We start from the raw sequence: 8,914 nt of genomic DNA on the forward strand, positions 1-8,914 counted from the left end.
TGCAGACCCTAAGCCCCTCAGAGGCTATTGAACTCCCCAAACAGACCTGACCCCTTGAGACCCATTTTCAGAGTCGCCCAACAGCATTAACTTCCAGACGTGTATGGGTGGCAAGGGAGCCTGGTTCTAGGTCAGTACCCCCACCCCAACCTCTTTCAAGTCACTAGAGGAGCTGGGTCCCTCCCAGCCTCTCCAGCCTTGATTTCCTTATCAGTAAATGGGGGCTGATTGCAGGACCTCGAAGGTCCCTTGTGCTCCAGTCATACTTAATTTTCTTATCTCTTCTAGAATCTTTTATTTTATTATTTTTACAAAGTCAAAGACAGAGAGTTTGACATTCTTTTTCTGAAAAAAGGCACTTGTCCCAGTCGGACTGGGGCTTTGATGTATGTCTTCAGTGAGGGAGGTTGCAGAGGGGAGCTTCTTTCCCTGACCCATCCACCCCACATGGCTGTGGGATCTCTCTGTGAGATGATCACTCATCCAGGTTCACCACCCACTGAGGTTCCATGGCATAGATGACGGGGCGGAGCTCAGGATCCAGCCGAGGAGGTGGAGGGGCTGGAATCCGTGCTTGTGAGGGCAGTGATTTTCAAGCGTGAGACGGAAAAGACAGTTCCCCATCACCCTCCACCTCAGTAGATGGTGACTGACAGAGAGGAGGGAGATGCTCTGCCACACCGGGTTACTCTAGTCCACACCTCTTCCCAGGACACCTCTGCCTCTCTACTCTGAGCAGAAGGCAGCACTATTGGGAAAAAGCAACTGTGCTCAGCTGAATTCTCATTGTTGCAGGGAGAGCCCCACTCCGTGCACTAGTCACACCCTTCTCCCATCCTGGGAATCCTTGCACTCACTCTCCTGCCCAACACCAACAGCTGCTGACACCCAGCAGGACGGCAGGAGGGGCTGGGATTTAAGGGCAAAGCTCCAGGGGCTGCCCTCCCCAAGCCCACCTCTAACATGCATCCCCACATGAACCCCCAAAGGCAGCTGTTGCATAAACTCCCTGGCTCCAAGGAGGCTGCAGGGCAGCAAAGAGATGACAGGGAAAGCAGAGGGCTTCAGAGAGAAGAGCTTCTGACAGTGAGCCGTGAGTTCCAGATTCTTTCATTCATCCATTCAACAAATATTTACTGACTGTGAACGGACCAAGTACCAGGCACTTGGGGATAAGGACTCGGAAATACAGGCATAAATGACACCAGTGAGATCCCTGCCATTGTGAAGCTTACATTCTAGTAGGCAGAGAGACTTAGTAACAGACAGAAGTAAATAAAGCAGACAATATAGGGGGAAAGACAATGGGGAAGATCACCAGGGGTGGGGGTTACAATTTTAAATGGGTGATCAGGGACCATCTTATTGAGAAGGTAACATTGGACCAAGGACCTGACACAGGAGAGCTCCCAGGCCTGACACCACAACTGGCTCCCTGGGGGAGCTGGAAAAGTCACTTTCCTTCTAAGAATCCAATCAGTGGGTGACTCTAAATCAATAACTTGTAAACATAGTTTCCTCTGCAGCAGATCCCTTTAGTCAAAGGAAGAATTACCCAGAGCCCCATAAATTAGGATTTCCAGGTAAAAGATAGGATACTCAGTTAGTTGAATTTCCAGTAAAACTGAATCATTTTTGAACAGAATTATATCCCAAATACTGCATGGCACATACTTATACTAAAGAGTATTTGTTGTTTATCTGAAAATCAAATGTAACTGGGTGGCCTCAGTGGCCTTTTTATTTGCTAAATCGGGCAGCCCTACAGGTCACATAGGAAGAAGGGAAGTACTTCTCAGAGCTCTGACATCTACGACTGAGTGGCCTCTCTGAGCCTCAGTTTCTCTGTGGACAGGAGACAGATCTCTAGGTCACTAGCGACAGTGATGGAGCCCCATGGGAAGAAAGTCATTGTCACCCTCCAGAGCTTAGCCTGAGGTCAATCCCAGGCCAGGAGCTCCTGGATCTCAGAGAGGTTTCAGTAAATTACCCAATGAGAAAGCACCCAGCCCAGCACCTGGCAATGGTGGGTGCCCAGAAATTGTTTGTTTTGTTTGGGTCTAATTTTCTGGAAAACCACCTTGCTCTCTCAGCGCCCCCCAGGCTTTCTGAAAGTCAACTTCTGGTCCATTTATCCTAGATGGTCCCTCAGCCCCACAGGGCCAGGAAGAGATTGATGGAGCATATTACTGAGTCTGGGAAAAAGGCCCAGGAGTGCTTGGTGGTTTTCTCTCTTCCCAGAAGTTTGCTCATTCCTGGGTTGAGAGCTGAGTTCTTTCACCCTCATTTGTCTTGGAAGGGCTGGCCATGGGCTATACCACCCAGTGAGAGTTTAACTGGAAAAAAAAAGACTGGCACTTTTCAATGAAAAGGAAAAAAACAAAAACAGAAACAAAAACCTCTCGAAGAGCAGAAATCCGAAAGGCAAAATACCTGAAATCTCCTGTCAGGTACTGGAAATGGTCTCTTAATGGCATGAGATAGAAGCAAAGCCAACAGCTTCTCCAGGGCCTGAAGCTTCAGAATATGCTGGGAGCAGCTGGGACCTCTCAGCTTCTCCATTTAACTCCAGTTTTTTCCCTGGGGTAAATCAATAGCCCAGGCAGCTTGCTCTCAGTCGTCTGCCTTGTGGCTTACCTGAGGTGGGATGACTTCAGGGTGAGGAGATGGAGACTAGGCAGAGAGGGAGGGGTGAAGAGGCCCTGACTAGCAGCAGGCAGAGCTGGGAGAAGCCACGACATGTGTCTGTGCCAACTTCTGTTATCTACTGCAGTGTAACAAACAGCCCCCCAAAATGCAGTGGGGTGGGGCGGGGAGGTGGGCTTCAAACAACAATTTATTTTCATTTCTCATGGTTTCTGCGGGTTGACAGGGCTCAGCTGGGCAGCACTCTCTCTGGGTCTCTCCCACAGTGGCCTTCAGGTGACCAGTCTGAGCATCCAAAAGCATTTCCCCATGTGTGTGTCTGGCACCCAGGCCTAGACGGCAGGAGCATCTGGGGTCACCGCCACACGCCCCTGCTATGGGGCCGCTTGGGCGGTCTCACAGCAGTGGGCCCTTTACACCGCAGCAGCTTTCTCCAGATCACGTGTTTCTAGAGTCAAGACAAAAGCTGCAAGGCTTCCTAGATTCAGTCCTGGAAAGACTACACCGGGGTGTGAATTCTGGGAGGGCGTTGGGGGTGCATTTTGGGAGAACTAGCTACCAGAGTATTCTTGCTGTGTGGCTGGGCCTGGGGTGGGACAACACTAGCTGGGGGTGGGGGGTGGAGGGGCTGCCCATCAGCCCAGCTTCTAGGCAGAGCAGAAGCAGAGTGCCAAGAACAGCCACTGTGCTCACCGGTATAAATGATACCCTCTGAAACTTGGAGGGTAGGACTGTACAGAACCAAGAACCAAGAAACCTGGGTCCTTATACTGGCCCTAGCTCTCTCTGGCTATGTGTCATTGAGCAAGTCCCCAGACCTCTCTGGGCACTGGTTTCCTCATCTTAAAATTGAGACAGTTGGATGAAATCACTCAAAGTGTCTTCTCCCCTCTGAGTTAAGGAATAGAACATGTTACATGAGTCCATCACAGAGCTCAAGTCCCTCTCTTTAGGGGCAAGGAGACCAGAGACCCAGGGCCATTGTCAGAACAGGCATGAAAACCAGAGGTGCCAAGTTACCAGTCACCCATCTTCCCAGCTTTCCGCAGCAACAAAACCCATGTGGCTAATTCCAGGGACTCTACACGTCCCTTCCTGACTGCACGCGTGTGTGCTTGTGCGTATATGTACGTGTGTCTACCTGTTCGTGTATGTGCTTGTGGGGGCGTAAATGTCAGGCAAGTGTCCCACCACACGTTGTTTCTGCTCAAGGAGAGACTGCCAAGTGGGTAGTTTATACTGGAAAGAGCCCCACTATTTACATAACTCTGTGTTGTACGGCCTTTTAATTTAGCCCTCATTCCAAATGCATGACACGTCCTTTTGACACCTTGAAGAAGTGTTTCTCAGCTGGCAAGCTGGGCACAGCAGCTCCAGGCTGCAAAAGGAAAACACACAGCCCTGAAAATTAAAAGTGATTCGGGTCCTCTTAGGAAATGCCTCGCTTCAGGCTACTTGAGGTGGTCATTTATTAAGTGACTTAATCAGAAAAGTAACACAATCTCAGAGCAATTAAGTCCCTTTCTGGGCACTCCTGGATCCTCCCGATTATGAAGGGGGTAATGCATTCCTAATGGGACTATCAGAGGAGGATTATTTCCTGGGGCTGGTTGACTGTTCAGTTAGGGCAACTCTGTGTTGCTGAGAAATGTCCCTGAAATCACTGACTCTGGGGAAACTTCCCTTTGAATTCAAGCAGTTTTTAACAGGGTTTCATTTGCCATACGGTGGGATGAGTTAAGGTTATAGAATCATAGCCCATTAGAGTCTAGAGCCTAAATTCTAGGGAATCTTGAAGATCTCCAAGCACAAGCTTGTCCTCCCTCCGCCAAGGAAACAAGACGGAATGGTAGAGCTCAAGGCCACGCACCTGGTGGACCAGCACCCACGGCTTTTTTCTTGCCATTCCAGGCGCTTGACTAAACTCAGATGACTCTCTGAGTCTCTGTTGGGCCATCCAGTCATGGCTCCAGCCACAACTCAATATTCCAGGAGAAGCTTCCTGTGCAAAGTTCGAATGGCTAAGTGAATGCTCAGGAAGAGAATGTGTTCAAAAATAGTTATTGAAGGCCCACTATGTGCCAGGAGCTATGCTAGAAACCAAGAAGACCGCAGAGAACACAGTACCTGGCCTGGTGAGAGAGCTTACTTTGGTGGGGGTGGGAGGAAGGCAGAGGATAGGGAATGAGTGGCAGGATAAATAGATAGATGGGTAATTATTGGATGGATGGTGAGATGGATAAGTGAACGGATGGATGGAAAGTTGCTACATTTAGAAAGCTAGGAGAGCAGTAACTCAGGAATAAGTAAGAAGCCTAAAGTCCTGCCCCTCCTTGCAAGCCTGCGACACAGCCAGAATCAACGCTCCTGCTCAAGACAACTTCGACACATACCCAGTCCTCGTAACCCTCACCCTGCCTCCCGTAGCCTACACTTCTCTAGTGTTTGTCTTTCACTTCAGTCCATCACAGCGCCCCCTCAGCCAGCACCAGTCAAAACCCCCCCTGCTCCTGTGCTCAGCCTGACACCCCTTCCTGGAAGGCCTTCCCCTGAGCCCTCAAGCCTCTGCCACTCCACTTAGCAGAGCCTGCTCACCCCAGGCCCCTGGTCCTGGCCTGCCTGGGCAAACGCCTAATCTCTTCAGGGAGGGGTGCTGTGCCTGCTGAGCCAGAACTTGTGTCCCCCAGCACCCCCCAGTGAAGTTGTCAAGGCATCAGAGACTGGAGCATGCGGCTGGGCACACAAGAGCCGGTCATCAGAGACTTGAGGAATAACATAGACTCTGGACAAAGGAAACGGGAGGGGGCCCTAGGAGGAGCACCTGGCTTGGGCGCACCCCTAGGAAACTCAGAAACCTGGGCTCTCCACCTGGAACCTGCACCATCCAGCCCCAGTCCCTCTACCCACCGCAGCATTCACTTGGAGGCAACCTCTCAGAATCAGAACTGGGTTGGGGCCCAGCTTGCTGGGTGGGGATTAGAGGAGGGGCCTATTTTACAGCAAAAACTGCTCTTCAGGGCTGGCCAGTGACTCAGCATCTTGGATCCCAAATGAAAAATAAAAGCCATTTTTGTCCCAGTATGCAGGAAATGCCGAGGGTCCAGTGGACTCTGTGAAGCCACCATGCCAGGCTCAGCGTCCAGCTGCATCAAATCCAGGCACCGGAAGCGTGAACTGTTCTGCCAACCTCCTAACCAGTCAGGAATCAGGAAAGAGCACCTCCTGTTGATGGGCTGGGCCACCCCATTTTACAGACAGAAAGTTGAGGCCCAAACATACCCAAAACTCTTAACATTCCCCCAGCTTGTTCCTCTTTCTCCCTGATATCTAGTGACAGCCTCTCTGAACAGGTGAAAGATGAAGAATTAACTCTTCTTCAAAACAGCAGCAACCTTGTACTGAAGGAAGAACCCCTAAATGCACATCGATCCCATAGGGGTCCATCCAATTTTTGTGTCTTTGGCGTTTAATGGGTCCTACACACCCCTTCTCGGAATAATACGTCCTAATGCATAAAATAAATACTCATGATGGCAAAGAAAACCAATTGTATTGAAGTTAAGTGACAAAAATCATTTTTGAAAGTGATAGAGTAAAGTCTGTGCATCTTCATTAACCTTTTAAATCACAAGCTCTAGCAGCAGGTCTAATCGGCACCGTAATTCCAAGCAGTGATGAGCACGTGTCACGATGTCTGCGCCAACTCTAATGTGACATGAAGAGATCTGTGGTTTCTGCTGGCGAGGAAGTCACAGGTATTGCCTAAAACTGCTGTGGTTAATGCCTGTATTCTTGGAGGAGCTGCTAAATTTCCATTAGAGATCAGTGAAAATGAAGATGTAATTTTTTTCCATCCAAGTTCATCAATGGCTGGAATGCTGTCCTCTGGACCCCATTAGTTACTGTTTTCACAAAGTGACTAACTTAGTGGTGAGATTTTAGGCAAAAGCCTGATGTCCTCCTACCCCAAACTTAGTGCCCAGACCACTTCCAGATACTCAAGAAAACGTGTGCTGAACTGAATCAAGCTCTTAGCCCTCCCACCTTGGGCGGGACTGGCTAGCACACTCTTCAGCTAGGGGCTCTATGCTCATTTGATCTGTTTGGAAGCAGAGGGAGGTGTTAGATTAACAGGCCCTGAGACTGCTGAGGGGGAGACCTGTGTGGCGGCAGGAAACGTTCAGGAACAGCTCATCCTTATGAAAATATCCTCCCTCTGACACTAGCCAGCTCGGGAGACGCCAGACAGGGCAATCGGAAATGAATCTCCATTCCAGAATGAGCCAATTATTTCAATAAGGTGCTTTCCCTCCTGCCCAGGCCATGGCTAAAATAAAATACCTGTAGGGTGTTGCCGCAGTGGCTCGTCCTTGTATCCCAGCTCAGGCTGCCACCAAGACCTGCCTGGTGGAGGGGTGGGGGGGTCCCTGGACTTGCACGGTGCTCAGTTGTGTGGGCATCGATTAGCCCGCCTGGCATCTGGGCCAGTATCCGAGTCTACTTCCTCCCCTTCCCCTCAAATCGTGGCCAGTGTATTCAACATTAACTGAACAGGTATATTGCTCCAAGTAGCAATGTAGGATAGTGGTTACATGCCCAGACTCTACAGGCAGACCTTGGTTCAACTCCCTTCTCCACCATTTTACAAATGTAACCTTCTCTACACCACAAGTGCATACTTTATCATCTGTAAAATGGGCCTATTAATAATATCCATCTCAGAGTTGTCGGGGATTCACTGAAATCCTGCTTCTAAAGCCCCTTACTTAGTGTCTGCAAATAGTAGCATTCAATAAAAGATAGCTATTATTTCTAAATTAACAAAAAAAAACTTTTTTTTAAGCTTCTTCTGGGACAAGGCACCATACTGTGTGCTGGATTATTGCCATGGCCGGGATGGGCAAGGGCTGCAAGGGAGTAATTATTCAATTCAGTTAATTTTGAACAGCTATGGGGAGGAGGGGGCTGGTGTCTGAGGAAACTGCCCACACTTACTCATATTCACTAAAGGCTGAAAATGGCATCTGCCCTTGATGAGAAAGGAAACCCCTTCTCATGTGCTATGGGATGCGGTGGGTGAGTTGCTCGTAGGTTAGTGGCTATGAAGGGAGACAAGAGCTTTGTCCTTAACCCCAAAGGGGTGCTAGGAATTCCAAGGAAGCACGAGGCCTCCAGCGCTGGGCTGTGCCCAGCAGCCCTTCCAGCCTGGGCATACCACAGACCCAGGCACGAGCTCAGGGCTCTGAATTCCTGCACCAGAATGCCGCCTTCTGTGGGTATGTGCCTGTGAGCATTTTCTTGGAGCGAGGACTTTCCTCACACTTCCAATGGGGTCCCTGACCCACCCCCCCAAATTAAGAACTGCTGCTCTTCAGATTAGCTTCATCCCATGTTGTGTGGTTCTCAGACTGCATTGTGAGCACTGATCCTCTCTCTGCAACAAGACAGCATTTGTCACCCACGGCTGTCACCTGATAGGGCCACTGTGCATTGATGGATTCTATATAGTTCTACACATTTTCACTATTCCCAGAAACCTCAGTCTCTCAATTTGGAGAGATGAAGGGAGATAGGTGGCAAACATAAACCCTGGGAGGCCTTCCCGGGGTAGCCAAGGTAGGTCAGGAAGGCAGCATTCATCTAGCCCCGCACTCATCCAGTGAGACTTGGAGTTTGTTCCGCTCACACCTCTCCCTCTATCCTCATTCTCCCAATTGTTCAAAGCCCAGATCAAGGCTGCCTTTTCAAAGAAGCCTTCCTTGCCCACCCAGGCACACAAGATTTCCTCACTCTTGACCTCCGTGCCCCAGTCAGGATGCTAAGTAGAAGTGTGTGGTCTTGTTAGCTTCTGCTTCACACAGATTGGTTGTGTTGCCCAACTTCTACAGGGTGGAATGGTGTCTTTCTGTTTTCTGCCTCTGACAGAAGCACTTTAAATACTCCTGAGATCTGATACTTGAGGAAAATAAGTTTATTTGTTTCATCGACTGGAATGGAATGAGATTGAATTGAATTGAATTGCTGGTGGGCATTGAGCATTGTCAGTCTTGATGTAGGTGACATTTGACCTTCCAGAAACGTCTCTGATTAAATGTGAGCTAGAAAAAAAAGGCACTAGAAACTACAGATTCCTTAAGACTGGCCCCAGGCCCAGCCACATGCTAAGTAGCCACAAAGTTTATAATGCATTGAGTGTACAAATTTTTCCAATTAAGAATGTTTGCTGTTCAGAAGGCAGAAGGTTCAGTAACTGAATGTGATTACATTT

The sequence above is a fragment of the Camelus dromedarius genome, chromosome 15, assembly GCF_036321535.1.
Source record: "Camelus dromedarius isolate mCamDro1 chromosome 15, mCamDro1.pat, whole genome shotgun sequence".
Classification (NCBI taxonomy): Eukaryota; Metazoa; Chordata; class Mammalia; order Artiodactyla; family Camelidae; genus Camelus; species Camelus dromedarius.